Here is a 20783-nt window from a genome sequence, read left to right on the forward strand (position 1 = left end):
GTGTGTGTGTGGCCGACCACACGCTCCCCTGGCACGGGAACTGCAGAAGGCGAAGGAGAATTTCCAACAGGGGCCGGAGGTGCTGGGGCCTGGCTGCCCTCTGTGCCGACATAGGAATCCACGCGTGGTGATGCCCACCTCCAGAACAAAGACAGTGACAGCTGCGTGACTTCCCCTTTCCAAAACCCACATGCATTTTTCTAGTGCCAACTTAATCTAGGACTAGACAGAAGAATGTTTCAGGAAATGAAATTCTAGCTCAGCTAGCTAAGCTGAAAAAGCAAAGTGGCCACACACACGTGGGTTTCCCTGGTGGCTCAGTGAATCCTCCTGCCAGTGCAGGAGACGCAAAAGATGTGGGTTTGATCCCTGGGCCATGAAGATCCCCTCGAGTAGAAAACGGCAACCTGCTCCAGTATTCTTGCCTGGAGAATCCCATGGACAGAGGGCCCTAGTGGGCTACAGTCCATAGGGTCCCAAGAGTAGGACACGACTGAGTGAGCATGCACAAACCGAACAGGGCATGAATTCAGAAAGAGACAAATAGCGGGGCCAGGGGTGCAAATGACCACGTGTAATAACTGTAGGGAACTGACTCAGTGTGGAGGAGGAGTAATTGCCTGCCTGTATCCGTTTTTGCTTACTGAGCCTAAAAATTTCAGTGACCTTCGTCAACTTTATAAACTGTGCATCTTTCCCCTCTGGAGAAAGCAATAAATGTGGATGATGGTAGGGCTGCTGGACACAAGAGGGCAGGTGAGATGGTAAGAATATAAGGAACTGGCCCATAGGTAGAAAGTCATAGTACTGGTTGGTGACAATTCATACGATGCCTGCTGACTACGCTGCATCCTTGCAGCAAGTCAGGAGAGAATCACGGCCACCCTGTTTACGCCTATCCTTGGTAAGGGTTACAGTGAAGCAGCTGGCAAAACTGAAGCAGAACAATGTCAAATGACCAAGAAACAATAAGATGCTGAGGAAGGGGTGGTGGATTAGGGGTCTGGAGACTACAGTCCTATTTCTGAGGGGCTGCAACTAGTTGTAAAACTCTGAGTAGGTAAGGTGTCGCACCCAGCCCATCATTGGTAAGTGGAAGTGTGGGACCAACTCCCTGGCTGCCCGCTACAGATCATGAGCCAAGTAAGACCATAGTCTGTCCTGTGATGCCTACCCTCCAGCGTGGCACCATGCTTCTCCTTTGGTCTCTGCAGCCATGTGCTTAGACTTTGGGGGAGGGACAGAGGTACCCAGATTAGATACCTAAGTCCTGGGTTCCCTTGCTAGAAAAGCTGTCATAACTTGGGTTCATACAGCTTACTTTGCATCTTAGTGTCCCCATCCTCTGTTTCAAAGAGGTGTGAACCCAGGAACACGTGATCTGTACTCTGCTCCTCGGAATAAGTCAGCTGTCCAAAGCCCGGGGTCATGCTGACTCTCTCTTCCTGCCTCAGAGAGAACAAAGTGAGGGAGAGGAAAGAAGGATGGTTATATGGACCTGGGGTGGAAGGGGGTGGAGGTGACATGTTGGGGAGGAAGTGGGGGAAAATAAACCCTTGCCAAACACGACAGCAAGCTCACGTGCTTTTATAGTTGGAGTAGTACACAGTAGTGACAGTGTCTCTCTCCAGCTGGACTTTTTTTTAATTGGAAATTTTAAGATCAGGGAGTGCATGTATAGCCCTGCTCTAAGTTAGGGATGGGAGCTGTAGAATCCGGGATTGCCTCAGCATCTCCTGCTTTGAAGGCTCCCATGGTGCGTGAATAAAAAGAGCAATTGTCTGTGTGTTGAACACGAGCAGAACTATCTCCAAACAGCCCTGACAGTTTCGCTGGGTCACCTGGGCAACGAGTCATCTGGGAGCAGGACCTCCTTTCTCCCAGTGGAAGAAGCTCCATCTAAAATCAGCTTCCTATAGACCAGAATCTTCTGTCATCTCAAGAGCCAGATTTCACACAGAATTGGAGCAGCTGGCATCCTCAGACAACCGCTGTAAACAGCTGGCATCCCCAATCCAGCCTTCTTGGCAATAAACATTCTTTATCCCCCCACCCCATCCCTTCAGCAATGTGAAAATGGGGGGTGGGCAAAAAGAGGGAAGGGCTCCTTTCTCAAGAACAAAGCCCACGTTGTGTCTAGCAGCTGTCATAGCTGTATTCGTTCAGGTCATCCAGCAAGTGTACACTGAGCCCCAGTTACAAGGGTGAGAAATGTGTTGGGGAAAATGCAGTGAAGGTAAGCCAGAGGGAAGCAGGCAGGGGCCGGGCAAGACTTCAGACCACAGTGTGGATCTGACACCATGTCAAGAGAGGAGGAAGGCAGGCAGGTGTGGGAGGAAGAGCCTCTGACAGGTGCACTGTACTCGCTCATGGATAAAGCTCTTAATACACGTATGCAGAAAGGAAGCCCGTGAGGTTCTCATCAGGATGAAATGGGATTAGCTTTGTAGTGCTATAATCTTCTTCAAAGAAAATGCTGTTTCAGTCTCGTTGGTGATTCCAGCTGCTACGAGAGCCGTCTTCCTTTAATGGGAGTCTGTTGTTGTCTTCCAAACCCAACACAAGTTCATTTGCCTTTGGTTTATGGGCTCAAGGAATAATCTTTAGTTTGTCATAGTTCTAATTTCTGAGTGGTGGTGGCAGGTGGACCCTTAAAGGGGCATCTTGCTGTAGAAGTACTGTAAATCATTCTGCCGTTTGGTCCACATTAAGCCCATAATATGCTGCAGGCCTGAAACTGTGATGCATGAGCGAGATGACCTGTAACGAAAGCCATGTGAAGCAGTTTCACTAGTAGGAAGGTACACCAGGGAATCCCTCACAGGCCACGGGGAGACTGCTCCTGGCATTCCCTGATGGAGCTCTGGGATGGTTTTGGTCACTCCACCAGGGAGCGCCAGCACTGTCTGCAAAGGAGTCCCCCACTGGGCAAAAGTGGCCAGTCCCCTGGTACTTGTATGATGCTTAGACATCGGGGAGCCTCTGGAGGAATTCTGGCCTGCCTGTGCATCCCAGAGGCCCTGAAAGAGGAGTAGCTCACTATGCTACTCATGGCAGATCTCTCTTGAATGAGGTCTGAGAGGTGCCCCTCCCTGGACCTGGCATGCCTTTCCACTGGAATAAAGAGAGATGACGATTACTGAGGATTTCTGTATTGCTGATCTTGCCTTAGTGTTTCCTTTCCTCAGTCAAATCTATGGCTTCATCTTCATTATGTGACTTTCAGGGAGTGATCTGAGATTTGGAGCACAAACCGGGTGGAGGTTGGAGGCCCACCCATCGTGATGCAGTTAACCCAAGTCAGGAGGCCGCTGGTCTTTATTCCCCTGCCTTCCAGAAGGCACTGCAGTGATGCTGTGGTGGAAGGGGAAGCGTGAGGTGCATGGTTGTGTCTGCAACACCAGCGGCTAGCTGGGCCTCTGACAGCTCATAGGAGGTGTTCCTTAATACACATAAACTGAGCTGAAAAACAGCCTTGTGTTTTTAGCAGTCACAAAGATGGTCACCTTAAGTGAATGACATCTTTTAAAATACAGTTTGCACAGAATGGGTAAGAGTGATACAATGGGTGTGTTTCCATCATATTTAGAGAGCAACATTGCTCATATTTTCTGAAGATAGAGAAAACCTTTAAAAGCTATTTGAGAAGGAAAGATGTGCAGAGTGACATGGAATCCTGCTTCTGTAAGTCTTAAGCGGGCTATGTAGCATCAAGTACAGCCCTCCCTCTGTCCCCCAGACTGCTGCTTGAGCCAGACTCCAGGTGTCTGAGAACCTCATGCCCTGTGCTATCCTTCTGATGCTCCTCTGCATGTCAGGGGCTAGACGTCTATGAACCATATTTCCCAGACTCCCTTGTTTCCAGCCCTGAGGATATCATTTACCATTACACTCTGCCAACGAGAGAGGCACTTACAGTAAGGTGAAATCTGCTTTCTCCTTCCTCTGGTAGTGGCCACGGATGGTGATGTGGGCTTCGCATAGATGCTCTTGGATTTTGCAGTGGTTTCTGAGCTTTCCCGTGATTCACGTGACTCGGGACTACAGGGGCAGCTGGAAAGTTAGCTGTGAGGTCTCTGTGTTACCCACCCTTGGTGACAGCTGCATTTGTCCATCTTGTGAGACTAGAATTGTGGAATGATGCTGAAAGCTAATGCCTGAGTCCTGCCTTCCACTTCTCCAGCCCTTACAATAGTTTAGTGATCACTGAATTGTCTGTATTGAACCACATTTTATTTAAAGTGCCTAAACTGTATCAAACTGGAAGGAGATCAAACCAGTCCATCCTAAAGGAAATTAATCCTGAATATTCATTGGACGGACTGATGCTGAAGCTGAAACTCCAGTCCTTTGGCCACCTGATGTGACGAGCTGACTCTTTGGAAAAGACCCTGATGCTGGGAAAGACTGAAGGTGGGAGGAGAAGGGGATAACAGAGGATGAGATGGTTGGATGGCATCACCGACTCAATGGACGTGAGTTTGAGTAAACTCCAGGAGTTGGTGATGGACAGGGAGGCCTGGCGTGCTGCCTTCCATGGGGGTCACAAAGAGTCAGACACGACTGAGTGACTGAACTGAAACTGTCAGTCCTCCTGAATGATGGAAACTATCCTTGATATTGTCTCCTGGAAGCTCTCCATCTTTATGTTGGCAATCTTCAGATGTTTCCTGGAATCCTCTAAACCATAAGTTACCATTTAGTTCTGAGGCAGCCGTGACGTTTCCTTCTTATATCAAACTTAACGCGGCCTACTTATTGTTCCCTCACTTGTGAGTATCCAGAATTAGTGTGGTGCTCCTTCCACAAGTCAGTCATTCAGACACTTGAAATAACCTTTTTTCCTCTCTAGCTCCCTGCCTACTGTTTTCTCCTCCAAGCAGAATGGCCTTATTCTGTCTGTGATTTCCTTATGTCTACAGCCTGCAGAGACAGAGCTGTTCAGTCATTCATTTGACTCTGACTTCTTTAGTTAAAATATTCCCTACACATTTTAGCCAAAGATTGAGCCTTTCAAATGTAAATAAAGTCAAGGATGAAGTGGTCCATGAACAAATTTAATTAAAAAGATAGATCTGGGGAAAAAAAGTATAATGACAATGTAGTGAATGGGTAATGTCTATAATATACAAAGAGTTCTTACAAATTGGCAATAAAAAACAGAATAAATCCCTTAATATATGCATAAACAATTAATAAAAATGAAACATGAATGGCTGCCAAATATAAAATCTATTTTCAAATTCAACCATTAGTCAGAGAAATAAAAGTAACCCAGAAATATCCTTTCACATCCATCATATTGAGAAAAAAATGATAATAATAATTTATACTGAGAATATGGGTAAAATTTTCTACCCATGTTTTTATGATGCAAAAGTGGAGTACTAACACATTTTCTGAACATGCATTCTGGCATTGCCTATTACAATGAAAATTGCATAACCCTGTGACCCTGAAAATTCATTACTGGTAATTTAGCCCTAGAAATGCAATGCATATTGATATTACAGACTTTACACCAGTCACAAATATTAACTAAAAATGAATCATTAATCTCAACATAAAATGTCAAATGATATCACCTTTAGAAATTGACATAGGAGAAAAGCTAAATGATATTGGGTTGGGTGGTTAATTTTTAGATATAACACTGAAAGCATGATCCATGAAGGAAAAAATTGATAAGTAAATTTGAAATTTCTGCTCTTTGAAAGACACTGTTAAACAGAATGAAAGACAAGTGACACATTTGAGAGAAAACATTTGCAAAATATGTACCTGATAAAGGACTTCTATCCAAACACATACCTGATAATGGATATATCTGCTGCTGCTGCTAAGTCACTTCAGTCGTGTCTGACTCTGTGTGACCCCATAGATGACAGCCCACCAGGCTCTCCCATCCCTGGGCTTCTCCAGGCAAGAACATTGGAGTGGGTTGCCATTTCCTTCTCCAATGCAGGAAAGTGGAAAGTGAAAATAAAAGTGAAGTCGCTCAGTCGTGTCTGACTCTTTGTGACCCCATGGACTGTAGCTTACCAGGCTCCTCCATCCATGGGATTTTCCAGGCAAGAGTACTGGAGTGGGGTGCCATTGCCTTCTCCAACAGGATAGATAAATAGCTCTTTAAAGAAAGAAACTACCAGTTAAGAAACAGATAGGGCAGGGCAGCAGACCCAGGGCTGGGAGTGCCTGTGACTCCCCTGCTCTTGCTTGTGATCCACGACAGCCTCACGTAGGTCAACCCCCGCCCCCAGCCTTGTGCTGCGGACCTGCACCTTTTAAAAATCTCACAAGCAGTGGAGCTTATAAAAATCTGGACTCCCAGGCTGTAACCCATTCAGATTAGTCAGGATCTCTGAGGATCCAGGCAGAGTGTGTGCGTGCTCAGTCATGTCTGACTCTTTGCGACCCCATGGGCTGTAGCCCACAGGCTCCTCTGTCCATGGAATTCTCCAGACAAGAATACTGGAGGGGGTTGCTACTTCTTTCTCCAGGGGAGCTTCCTGACCCAAGGATCGAACCCACATCTCCCATGTCTCCTGCCTTGCAGACCTATTTTTTTCTACTTGAGCCACCAGGGAAGCTGAGGGATCCAGGCAGCAGGATATTGAAAATTTCTCTTGTATTACCAACGTGCATCCAAATTGAGATCACATCAGCAGAATGGCCATCCTGTCCGTGCTGCTTCTAAAACCACTTTTAAAACAGTCAGGATGCCCTTAACATTTAGAAACATAGGGAATAACGTTGATATGTAAAATCATGTCTGTCTTAAAGGAGAAAGAATCCTATTTAAATAATAGGTTTTAACCACACCCCACTAGCTGCTCACTATAATTTTCTTGGTAAATTAAAAAAAACCCAGGCCCAACCCTCACCATCTCCCAAGAGTTTGGCCAAGTTCATGTCCATTGAATTGGAGATGGACGGCATTACTGACTTGGGCAAAATCAGGGAAATGGTGAAGGACAGGGAAGCCTGGTGTGCTGCAGTCCATGGGGTCACAGAGTCAGACACTCCTGAGCCGCTGAACAACAACAGCCACCAACCCCAGAATGACTAAATCAGAATCTCAGGGTGTGGGGCCTGGATGTGTATAATTCTTTAAAGCTTCACAGGTGGTTCTTCAGGTGAGTATCAAGGCTAGTAACCACTGTGTTAATGAAAGATGCTCTCTTGGGAGTTCTGCTGAGCTCAGAGCTGCAGAAGGAGTGGGTGGTCCTTGGGCCCCGTGACCGTCTTAGTGGACTTTGGACTATAATGAAGAAATTGGCTCTCATATCCCTGGACTTGACACACAATAAAGGTACTACCCCTCCTAGGCAAGACAGGAGTCTGGGAGCAAACCTGGATATAAAGTCCTATGAGTTTCTCTTTCCTTTGGGACCTTTGAAGTTGCCATTTCATGGTCTTCTTGGCTTCACTTTTTCTGATTAAAAATTAGAAAGTCTCTTCCCCCTTGATATAATTTGCCTTTTGTTCCTGATGGCCTGCAAAATTTTCCTTATCTTTCATTTCCAGCCTTTTGACTTATGAGGTTGTCTTTGTCTTTACCTTCTGAGGGTTCTGTGTCCTTTTGGTATGCGGTTTGATGTCTTCCATCAGTTTTGGAAAATTCTCAGCCTTTATCTCTTCAAAAATTTCTTTGGTTCATTGCTCACTCTTCCCCTTCTGAGACTCGAATTACATATATGTCAGGTCATTTGATACTATTTTATAGATTTTAGAGACTCTTCCCATGTTTTCATTTTTTTCCCTCCACTTGTTTCAGTTTAATAATTTATCTTGACCTGTTAGGGCAGTTGCAGTGGCCTCTGTGTGCTGCTTGCCCTCCAAGTATTCTAAATTCCTGATATGTCAGGGAAGTGATGTAACAATTGGGTCTCAAGGAGCGTTTGTCTCAGGATGGTGGCCATATTGGATACAGACACATGATCAGTAATAAACACTAACGCTTAGATAGCACTTGTTCTGTGCCAGGCGCTGTTCTTTGCATGTTAAGTAGTATAAGTCATTTAATTCTCTCATTAACCCTATGAGGTAGATACTATTATTGCTACTGTACAAATGAAGAGCCTGAGGCCCAGAGAGGTCTGTAGTTTATGTGACGTCTCATAGGTGGAAGGGGACATAGGAAGGATTTGATCTCAGGTGTTCTGACTCTGGGCTTCAAGCACAGTGCCTTGGCATCATGTCCAAAGGCACTCAGTGCCTTTGCATGACCCTGGGGAGTGAGGGGCCTCTAGGGTGCCTGAGGGTGATGTCCTGGAACCTCAGCTGGATGAGGGCTGAGAGGCAGTGTCAAGACGGTCGGCTCTCTGAGAGGGTTTCTAAGAACCATTGCGGGGCTTCTGGTGGCTCAGTGCTGAAGAAGTCGCCTGCCAGCGCAGGAGACGCGGGCTCAGTCTCTCATCCAGGAAGATCCTGTGTGCCTCAGAGCAACTATACCCATGTGCCACAACTCCTGAGACTGTGCGCTAGAACCCAGGGGCCGCAACTTCTGAAGCCTGCATGCTTTAGAGCCCGTGCTTCGCAGCAAGAGAAGCCATCTCATCTCGAGCGCTGCAACTAGAGAGTAGCCCCTACTCTTCACAGCTGGAGAAAAGCCCACACAGAAGGCCCAGCACAGCCAAAAATGAATAAGTAAAGAAAGAAAATTACGGGGGGAAAGAACCATGGCAATCACCAGGGGAGGCCCCCCAGGCAGGAGGGGTCTTGGGAATCTTGACATTGCGGCTCTGGTCTGGGCCAGCTGGGACCTGGGCTCTGCTGCAGCTGGGGCGACCTTGATGACAGTCAGGAGTATCAGCCTAAGTGGGTGTGAGGGGCTACTGGGGTATCCAAGCTAGACAGGCCTCCAGCAGGATAGAGTAATGGATGTGGGTGACAGGCAGGGAGCTTGGAGAGAATTCCCAGGGCCAGTGGGATGGAGGGAAGGGAGGCTTTTACCGGATGCTTGCAGCCAAGGCCAGAGGAAGAAGAGGGCTGTTAAGGGTGCAGAGTTGTTTCCTAGAGATAAGAGTGGGGCAGCCTCTTTGCAGAAGGTTGGAGAGGACGTAGGTTCTAAGAACGGAAGTCAGAGAACAGAAACAGTCAGCACATTAGAAGGAGCTCGTTGGAAGGAGGTGGGTGGAGGGGGAGTTGCTGCGGAGTCTTGGCCAGGATCCCTCCAGGGAACAGGAAGGATGCCAGCCTTGCCCTGATGAGAGAGGTTTGAGGCTTACCAATCGGTCAGGCCTGACCCACTCGGCCTCTGATCTGAAGTCAAGTTTTGCTAGTTTGCAGCACATGAACCTGGGGTCTAAGTCCATAAAGATCCAGCCAGATTCAAAAATACTCCTCTGTTTGGCCATAAATCTTAAATCTGGGGATATACCCAGTGGCCCTGCTGTGGTACTAAATTATACATCGAGTCCTCAGCCTGCAAAACTATGATTTTTCTGTCTCAGACAGGTGTTCATTAAAGGTCACTTGGCATCCCCTGAAACACACTCTTTCACACCTTAATAGCTGAGGGCTTGAACCATTTCCTCTGTTGTTGCTCTGGATTCTGGCTTCAGGCTCAAATTTGGAGAGGTGGGGAGAAAAATGACTTTGTTTTTTCCTATGTGCTTGGTACTTTTTTAAAGACTTTTTTTTTCATTATAAAAGTGACAGATGGTTATTAAAAATGTGAAGAAAATATAGGAAAAAGTGTAAAGCCATTCCCAGTCCAGTCCACTCACCAAACTTAGACACTACTATGTTTCAGTGTTTTTCTTCCAGTGTTGCTTTCCGTATAGAAGGATTTTTGTAACTTAAGATCACGTTGGATACATAATTACCTGGTTTGAATTTTTTATTTAACATCATGTCATGGCATTTTCCAGATGAGCATCTTTTCTTTAACTTCTGATTTGAAAATGTTTTAAACCACAGTAATTGCGAGAAGAGTACAGCAAACACACATTTATCCTTTGCCCAGATTCACCAGGTATTACAAACTTTGCCACATGGGCATTCTCTCTATCTCGATTCCATACGCAATATTGGTTTCTATTTCTGAATCATTTGAGTCCAAGTCAAAGACTTTACTTTTATTCCTAAATGCTTCTGCAAATATCTCCTAAAAACAAGGACACTCTCTTACATAATCACAATGAAAGGACCAACTTTAGGGTATTTCATATAGATACAATTATCTAATAAATATTCTTACTCAAATTTTGCCACTTGCTTCAACCACTGTCTTATATAGCAATGTTTTTGCAAATTGGGTTCTGTCAAGGATAACACATTGAATTTAGCAGGCCTGTCTCCTGGGTCTCCTTTAATCCTAAAGGCCTTATCAGTTATCTTTTGATTTGTATGAATCAATGTTTTTGCAGAGCACCAGCCTGTGGTTTAGTAGAATGACCCTTAATTGGCATTTTTGGTTTATATGCATTAGAGCTCACTAGCAACATAGTATAGCTTACCTAAAGATATCAGCGTAAACTTTCTACTTGTTTCCAATTGTTTCCATTATAAACTAAGTCTGATGCAGGTTTGCATGAAGCAGTGTAGGGAATTATTTCTTTAAGATGACTTCTCAAGGGTGAAATTACAGGATCAAGGAGTGTAGAGATTTGGAAAGTCCTTGGTACCTTGCTAAGTTGCTTTCCAGGAGGGTTGTGCTGGCCTGCCAGCAGTGCTTGGAGACCCCTGCTTGAGATCCCTGCTGGAAACAGCCTGTATGTTCTTTGCAGCATGATTGCTTTACAGAGCTGGCAAGAGCTTGAATGCGCTCATTTAGACAGAAGCTGCAAACCCAGACACTAGTGGGGTCACCAGGTGCTGTGAACGAGTGATGAGGGCTCAGCTGGGTTTGGGATGGAAGGCTGAGCCTCTGCAGCAAGTAAGTGGCCCTTTCTCGAGCTTATTGTTGCCGGGCATAGCAGAAAAAACTGTTGCTGACTCAGTGTTGCCCAGCCTTCCAAAGTTTCCACAGTAGCGGGAAATCTAGATTATGATGTCACATTTTCCATTTTTTTAAAGTGTTAGCAGTTCATTAAAACATTTTTTTCAAACCTTGTGTGAGTGAGACAAAATACATCTGTGGGAAGGCTGTGCCTTGGAAGCTACCAGTTCATATCTGTGCTATAAATTTTTTCTTTTATTTCCACATTGATTCTTTGTTTTCTTCCGGACATCCTATTGATTCTTGTTTCCCAGGCACCAGACCGGGTTCCTTGTTAATCTCAGCCCATTGCAGTGTACTTTATCTTTTGTGTTCTTAGTAATTAAAGTGTTCCCCTGAACTCTGACATCGATCTGGGTGCTGAGCTCGTAAGTGATAATCACATCAGAGAGATGGAGGGGACTCGTGGATGTCTGTCTGGTCAGCCTACCCAGAGTCTTGGATGCCCAGATGAGAGTTGCTTGTGGGCAGGGTGATCGATGAATTGGATTTGGTTCCTTTGGAGTCCTGTGTGGTGGAGATAGAGATATTTACTGCTAGGTGGGTGTCCGTCTGTCCATCCATCAGGTCCTCGTCCTGCTGCGAGGTGTCTGGGTCCTGTGACTGGTTCTGACCGGGGGCTGCAAGCGCGGTGTGCCACCCTTTGCAGTGACCCAGTGGGTGGTTCCCTCCCCACCCCCAGCTCTCTTCACTTCGTCTATGATTGGGGACCACAGTGTGGAGTCCCCACACGGAAGATGGCTACCTGGGGATGGGCTGAGGATTGTAACAGAGGGGAAAAGCATACTTGCCGTGTATTGGGAGGACATGGTGAGGTATGAGCTCTCTCTCACTCAGGTCCACCCTGCAGAGTGAGCATGAGAGAGCAAAATTCCCCAGTCACTCAAGTCTATAGTCTCCCCAATGTGATGTCACCTTCTGAACTGACATTCTGATACTCAAAATAACCTCTTGAGTTGAATCAGGCATAAAGATCTCAGTCCTACAGAAAAGGAAGCTGAGCCTAATGATTTATCTGAGGGTCTGATTCCAAAGTGTGTTCTCTATTCTATTATACCCTTCTGAGCAGAAATTCAGCGAAAATAGAGCCTATTTACTAACAGAACTAATCAGTAAAGAATTACTGATTCCCACAAGATCACAGGGCACAGCCTACCACTGCTTTTGTTTATTTATTTTTAACCATGAAGAAAAAAAAGTACATGGAAGGAAAAGAATAGAGAGAAACTTAAAACGGTAAGGGTGACATGATTCACTTGCAGTAATTTCAGGTCTTCCTCCAGATATGGTCTTGAGGGTCAGAAGAATAAAGCCTGGATTCCTTTAATATCTTCTTACAAACTGAATAATCCATCATCTTATTTCTGGCAGCACAAGTTTCCAACCATAGACAATTAATGTATTCATGCTTCACAAAATTGTCATCTGCTTTTTTTCTCTCAAAGGAAAAAAACCAAACAAACAAAAAAAAAACAGGATCTCTCTACCTTTGTAAACATTTGTAAGTCATGTTCTTAACTTATGAGAACCAGATAGTTTAGGGCTTACTTTTTCTCTGCTGTTTTGTCTAGTCTTCAGTTAAGAGAACTTCCTTGGTAGCTCAGCTGGTAAAGAATCTGCCTGCAATGCAGGAGACCCTGGTTCAATTCCTGAGGGGGAAGATCCACTGGAGAAGGGATAGGCTACCCACTCCAGTAGTCTTGGGCGTCCCCGATGGCTCAGTTGATAAAGAATCTGCCTGCAATGTGGGAGACCTGGGTTCAATCCCTGGGTTGGGAAGATCCCTTGGAGAAGGGAACAGCTACCCACTCCAGTATTCTGGTCTGGAGAATCTCATGGACTGTATAGTCCATGGGGTTACAAAAAATCGGACATGACTGACCAACTTTCACTTTTTCTCTGCTGTTTTTTCTAGCTTTCAGTTAGGAGAAAAGATAATTGAAAACAATTTTTTTTTAAACTTGGCATACCTCAAAAATTCTTTCCAAAGTGCTGAGTTTGCAATGAGCCCACCACGATACACATAGCAGGCCTCTTCAACAGGCCATGGGAGCCGGGTGACTGGTGGACACCCAGCATGACAAGGTCACAGACTGCATTACAAGAGCGCCATTTCCACTTGGAAGTTTCTCTTGCTGTGAGTGGACTCCACGCCAGCTGGGAACCTACACTGTCGCATCATAGGGACATTACGTCCTTGAGGTTCAGATGTTTAAGAGGCTCAGCAGACATCCACATGGGTAAGCTGAGGATGAGGAACGCTGTGTTACATTTGTCTGACAGCACAGATCACCAGTTTGCATAGGACAGAAGCAAGAGCCTGTGTGTGTGTGATGGGAGGATGTTTGCAGACTCCATCTTAAGGGTATCCATTTCTCCCCAGGGCATTTGATTTGCCATGATTGTGACAAATTTGATTACTGGTCAGTGGATTTTCCCCACCTCTCCTGCCACTGGCATCCATGGGAAGAATATACCTCCCTGCTTTGGTGGCATTGGACTTGATGTGGCCAAAGAGGGCGGAAGTGGCAAGGTCAAGTCCCCAGCCTGGTCCTGAAGAGCCACCATCCTTGTTCTTGTGCTTCTGCTGTTCTCATGGAAAAGACAAGGTGTGGATAGCTGACTGGTCCCAGATAACAAGAGGTATGTGTGAGCAGCTTGGGCCTGACCGTGGCCTGGGGCCCAGGCCCAGCTTGGCTTGAATCAGGCTAGGTGCAAGCATGCAGGTGAGAAGTAAGTGCTTCTTCTTGCATGTGACTGAGATTCTGTGCTTGTGAGTAGTATGGCAACAGCTCAGTGATTCCAGAATGTCTGGCTTTTCCTGCACTCACTTGCTGTGGATACAGACAGAATCACAGTACAGGTCCTATGTCATATTTTGTTAATTCTTACACCTAGTTTTCCCCAAAGGTTCAGCTCCATGCCCTCAGTATTTCTGAAAGCCTCTGGGGATGCCTCGTGTGTCATCACAAACCAGGTCAGAGCAGCTGCAGTGTGTCTTTGGGACACCCACAACCTCCTGGCCGACAGGAACCGCATTGCCTTTGGTACACAAGCCTTAGGATGGACTATGAGCCTGTAGAAAAGCTGGAAATCCCCCCTCGCCTGAGCCACGAGATGCTTTGTCTTCGGGGCCTGAAGCAGTGCTGCATGTCTGTGAGTCTGGGAAGGTTTGTGAAACCAGCTGTTGGAGTTAGGCAATGTGTGCGCACGTGTGGCGTGCCTGTGAGGCAGGGGTGCACACCGCTGCTGCCGCTGCTCCCAGATCCCTGGGCGGTGGGCAAGCTGCTTCGCCTCTGCAGAACCAAGCCTTCTCATCTGCTAAATGGGAATAAACTGTGTCCATAGCCTGAGCAGGTTCTTAGGGTCTTATGAGAAAGTACCCGCCAAACACCCAGAATTGTAAATACTCGCATGTCTGTTATTGCCTTCCTTCCCCGTTTAGACCGGTTTAATAATTAAACTATTACCTTCTCCCCACCCACTTCTAACGCAGCTGGGGAAAGCCCTGGAGAGGCAGCTGGCCCCGTGATGGGGAAGGTGAACTCTGGATGTGAGAGGCCTGGGGGGAGCTTGGACAGGTCACTTAACACTCCCCTGTCTCACTGGCCTCAGTGGTTGGTGGAGATACAATAGTGCCCACTGTGTATTGGTTTCATTCTGCTGCTGTAACAAATGATCACAGGCTTAGTGGTTGGAAGCAGCACACGCTGATTATCCTGTAGCTCCTGGGGACAGAAGTCCGAAGTGCCCACCCCTGAACTGAAGTCAAAGTGTTCCTTTCTGGAGGCTCCAGGGGAAGACCTGTCTTCTTGCCTTCCCAGCTTCTAGAGGTCACCCGTGTTCCGAGCCGCACGGTGCCTCATCCGTTTTCATAGTCAGCAGCAATCGGTCAAGCCATCCTTGTGTTGCTTCACTCTGCCTTCCTCTGCCTTTATAAAGGGTCCCTGTGAGGCTACTGGGCTCTGCGTGGGTCATCTGAGACCATCTCATCTTCGTCAGTGGATTCTTAGTCTTAATTCCTAAATTCCCTTTTTGTCATTAATGAAACATATTCACAGGTTTGGGGCATTGGCATGGGGCATTGTCATGAGACCTACCTCACTCTTCCTTGGGTCTCATGATGATTAAATAGATGTAAAACATTCGGGACAGAGTCTGGCACATGGTAAGCCTCATATAAAGACTGGTTATTAAGACTTGCACACACAAGTCAAGAATATCCGAGTTACTGCTGAAGGGCTAGATTGCAGAGTGTGAGACTCAGACAAGGAGCCACATGGGTTTCTACATGTTCTCCTTTGAACTGAATTTCCACATCAAATCACAGGCAGAGGCCCTGAACATGCTCAGACCTTTCCTTACAGACCGCGCTGCATGCTGAGAGGGCAGGAGAGGAGATGCAGAGAGAATGAAGACGGGTCAGGTGGCTATAATACACCTACCCTGTCTCAACAACCAGGTGTGTCACGTCCGCTTTTGTGGGAAGAAGTCAAGAGAACAATGCTTCTGGGAGAGGAGAAGATCTTATATTATGGGTCATCCGAAATTCAGGGAGAGAAAGAACGGACCTTTGCCAACGGTTCCACTGTTCATGCTGGGGGCTGGGGAAGCACCAGCCCTCCATCTGTGTCCCCGTCTTTTAACCCAGCTGCCCAGGACTGAAGCTGCTCTTGCCCCCTTCTAGCGAAATAAAGGCTTTAATACAAATCATTTACATTAAATTGGCTTCTCTTAGGGTAGACCTGCTAGTTTGTAAAAGTGCCCGGACACGGCTATTGATGAACGCCAGTTGTGACATAGCCTAGGTTCACACAGAGATGCTTTGGAAGAAGGAAATAATGACGCTAACAATTGGCCACAGTCTCTCTCTCTCTCTCTCTCTCTCTCTCTCTCTCTCTCTCTCTCTCTCTCTCTCTCTCTCTCTCTCTCTTCTCTCCTCTCCTCTCCCTCCCTCCCCCTTTCTTTCCTGTCACTGCTCTGTTTTTATCAGTTGGGTATACTGACGAAGATTTGTTGAAATACAAACTATGCCTAATATCATGTTTAGGTTTAGAAATAAAAGCACATTTATTTGGTTTAGGTTCACTGTAAACTGAAAAAAAAAAGGAAGGGGGTGCCGGCAAATTGTGGTGACCTGCTCAGAAAACACTGAGAGGATGATGACCCAGAGGTAAGAATAAAGAACCGTGCAGAAATTTATTTTCAGTTCCATTTTGTCAGTTTACAAATTATCATAATCTCCTATTCTGGCCTTTTAAATGATGTTGTGGTATAAGCTAAACTACAGTTATTGAAAATGAATTGGCATTTCAGATGGCAAAGCACAGACTCATATGATAAAACAATACGACACTTATACCTTTTTATTGAATGAAAACTCCAACTTAAGCTGGAGAACAGAGGAACGAAAGCTGTTTTCCTCTTGTTTTTTTTTTTTTTTTTCCTTTTCTCAAAGTTCAGACTTTGTTGATTAACCAAATAAGTGGAAGTTTTGGGGTTTTTTTTAACCTACTAGGTGGTAAATTCTATTTTGAAAGTTAGCACAGGTAAGAGATCTACTACATAATATCTGAAAACTATGAGGAGTCTTGCTATCCAAGGCTGCTGTTTGTTAGTTCTTTGTAGTTCTAGCTAAACCACTCTAGCGCTTCCCCAGGGGCTCAGCAGTAAAGAATCTGCCTGCAGTGCAGGAGATGAGACTGGGGTTTGATCCCCGGGTCAGGAGGATCCCCTGGAGGAGGAAATGGCAACACACTCCAGGATTCCTACCAGGAGAACCCCCTGGACCGAAGAGCCTGGCAAGTTACAGTCCCTGGGGGCGCAAAGAGTTGAACATGACTGGGTGACTGAGCATGCACACCCCCTAACAGGGCGTGTCCCAGCTTGCCTTCCTACTAACCCTTCTCAGCAGTGGTAGCTCTTGTGGGCTGAATGTCTGAGTCCCCCACATTCATATGTGGAAGCCAAAACCTCCAGTGTGGCTACATTTGGAATAAGGGGGGAATTAAGGTCAGGTGGCCCTTGCCCATTAAAAGAAGACCCAGTTTCCCCCTCAGTCAGTCTCTCCCATCAGGAAGCTTCCATAAGCCTCTTATCCTTCTCCATCAGAGGGCAGACAGAATGAAAACCACAATCACAGAAAACCAACCAAACTGATCACATGGACCACAGCCTTGTCTAACACAAGGAAACTGTGAGCCATGCCGTGTAGGGCCACCCAAAACGGACGGGTCATGGTGGAGAGTTCTGACAAAACATGATCCACTGGAGAAGGGAATGGCAAACCACTTCAGTATTCTTGCCTTGAGAACCACATGAACAGTATGAAAAGGCAAAAAGATGAGATACTGAAAGATGAACTCCCCAGGTCAGTAGGTGCCCAATACACTACTGGAGATCAGTGGAGAAATAACTCCAGAAAGAATGAAGAGATGGAGCCAAAGCAAAAACAACACCCAGTTGTGGATGTGACTGGTGATAGAAGCAAGGTCCAATGCTGTAAAGAGCAACATTGCATAGGAACCTGGAATGTTAGGTCCATGAATGAAGACAACTTCAAAGTGGTCAAACAGGAGATGGCAAGAGTGAACATCCACATTCTAGGAATCAGCAAACTAAAATGGACTGGAATGGGTGAATTTAACTCAGATGATTATTATATCTACTACTTTGGGCAAGAATCCCTTAGAAGATATGGAGTAGTCATCATGGTCAACAAAAGAGTCCGAAATGCAGTACTTGGATGCAGCCTCAAAAATGACAGAATGATCTCTGTTCATTTCCAAGGAAAACCATTCAATATCACAGTTATCCAAGTCTATGCCCCAACCAGTAATGCCGAAGAAGCTGAAGTTGAACAGTTCTGTGAAGACCTACAAGACCTTTTAGAACTAACACCCAAAAAAGATGTCCTTTTCATTATAGGGGACTGGAATGGAAAACTAGGAAGTCAAGAAATACCTGGAGTAACAGGTAAATTTGGCCTTGGAGTACAGAATGAAGCAGGGCCAAGGCTAACACAGTTTTGCCAAGAGAACGCACTGGTCATAGCAAACACCTTCTTCCAACAACGCAAGAGAAGACTCTACACATGGATATCAGCAGATGGTCAATACCGAAATCAGATTGATTATATTCTTTGCAGGCAAAGATGGAGAAGTTCTATACAATCAGCAAAAACAAGACCGAGAGTGGACTGTGGCTCAGAACGTGAACTCCTTATTGCCAAATTCAGACTTAAATTGAAGAAAGTAGGGAAAACCACTAGACCATTCAGGTATGATCTAAATGAAATCCCTTATGATTTTACAGTGAAAGTGAGAAATAGATTCAAGGGATTAGATATGATAGACAGAGTGCCTGATGAACTATGGACGGAGGCTCGTGACACTGTATAGGAGACAGGGATCAAGACCATCCCCAAGAAAAAGAAATGCAAAAAAGCAAAATGGTTGTCTGAGGAGGCCTTACAAATAGCTGAGAAAAGAACAGAAGCAAAAGGCAAAGGAGAAAAGGAAAGATATACCCATTTGAATGCAGAATTCCAAAGAATAGCAAAGAGAGATAAGAAAGCCTTCCTCAGTGATCAATGCAGAGACATAGAAGAAAACAATAGAATGGGAAAGACTCGAGATCTCTTGAAGAAAATTAGAGATACCAAGGGAACATTTCATGCAAAGATGGGATCGATAAAGGACAGAAATGGTCTGGACCTAACAGAAGCAGAAGATATTAAGAAGAGGTGGCAAGAATACACAGAAGAACTGTACAAAAAAGATCTTCACAACCCAGATAATCATGATGGTGTGATCACTCATCTAGAGCCAGACATCCTGGAATGGGAAGTCAAGTGGGCTTTAGTATCACTACGAACAAAGCTAGTGGAGGTGATGTAATTCCAGTTGAGCTGTTTCAAATCCTAAAAGATGATGCTGTGAAAGTGCTGCAGTCAATATGCCAGCAAATTTGGAAAACTCAGCAGTGGCCACAGGACTGGAAAAGGTCAGTTTTCATTCCAATCCCAGAGAAAGGCCATGCCAAAGAATGCTCAAACTACCACACAATTGCACTCATCTCACAACGCTAGCAAAGTAATGTTCAAAATCCTCCAAGCCAGGCTTCTGTGAACTTCCAGATGTTCAAGCTGGTTTTAGAAAAGGCAGAGGAACCAGAGATCAAATTGCCAACATCTGTTGGATCAAGAAAAAAACAAGAGAGTTCCAGAAAAACATCTATTTCTGCTTTATTGACTGTGCCAAAGCCTTTATGTGGATTACAACAAACTGTGGAATATCTTTCAAAAGATCGGAATACCAGGCCACCTAACCTGCGTCCTGAGAAATCTGTATACAGGTCAAGAAGCAGCAGTGAGAACTGGACATGGAACAGCAGACTGGTTCCAAATCAGGAAAGAAGTGTGTCAACGCTGCATATTGTCACACTGTTTATTTAACTTATATGCAGAGTACATCATGAGAACCGCTGGGCTGGATGAAGCACAAGCTGGAATCAAGACTGCAGGGAGAAATATCAATAACCTCAGATATGCAGATGACACCACCCTTATGGCAGAAAGTGAAGAAGAACTGAACTCAACATTCAGAAAACTAAGATCATGGCATCTGTCCCATCACTTCATGGCAAATAGATGGGGAAACAGTGGCAGACTTTATTTTTGGAGGGCTCCAAAATCATTGCAGATGGTGACTACAGCCATGAAAATCAAAGATGCTTGCTTGCTCCTTGGAAGAAAAGTTATGAGCAATCTAGACAGTTTATTTAAAAGCAGAGACATTTGCCAACTAAGGTCTGTCTAGTCAAAGCTATGGTTTTTGCAGTGGTCATGTATGGATGTGAGAGTTGGACTATAAAGAAAGCTGAGCACAGGAGAATTGATGCTTTTGAACTGTGGTGTTGGAGAAGACTCTTGAGAGTCCCTTGGACTGCAAGGAGATCCAACCAGTCCATCCTAAAGGAGATCAGTCCTGGGTGTTCATTGGAAGGACTGCTGTTGAAGCTGAAACTCCAATACTTTGGCTACCTGATACGAAGAGCTGACTCATTTGAAAAGACCCTGATGCTGGGAAAAATTCAAGGCAGGAGGACAAGGGGACAACAGAGGATGAGATGGTTGGATGGCATCACCGACTCGATGGACGTGAGTTTGAGTGAACTCTGGGAGTTGGTGATGGACAGGAGAACTGTGTGCTGTAGTCCCTGGGCTCGCAAAGAGTCAGACACAACTGAGCAAATGAACTGAACTGAGTCAGGTGAGGGTGGGCGGGGGCCTGATGTGATGGGATTAGTGACGCTGTAGGAAGAGAAAGCGGAGAGCGAGCCCTCTCTGCCTCCGCACACACCGCAGGGGGCCCGTGGGAACAGGGCGAGATGCCAGCTGGCCACACACCAGGAAGGCCACCCCTCTCAGGGGCCAGCCGTTCTAGCACCTTGATCTGGGGCTTCTGCCTGTGAGGAAAGATGTGTCTTGGCTTAAGCCGCTGGTCTGTGGTGTTCACTGTGGCCACCGGAACAGACCCCCGCCCCCACCACATCGTTTCCTGAAGCCTCTATAGCAGGCTTTGCTCCTCGGCCCCTGGGTGATATGTGTCTGTTCTAGGCAGAGATTTTAGGCTTAGGATAGGGTACGGTGCTGCCCCTTCACCCAAGAGAGTGACTGTGGACGCGTGAGTGGAGATGGAAGTGCATCTGCCTCCATCCTGAGGAGAGAGGTGGTGAGCGGAACCACACCCCACAGCCATGTTGGATCTGTGGCCTGAGAGAGGAGAGAAGCAGGCATTTGTCGTGTTAAGCATGGGGTTTGGGGAGCTTGTTCCTG

This window comes from Budorcas taxicolor, chromosome 1, assembly GCF_023091745.1.
Source record: "Budorcas taxicolor isolate Tak-1 chromosome 1, Takin1.1, whole genome shotgun sequence".
NCBI lineage: Eukaryota > Metazoa > Chordata > Mammalia > Artiodactyla > Bovidae > Budorcas > Budorcas taxicolor.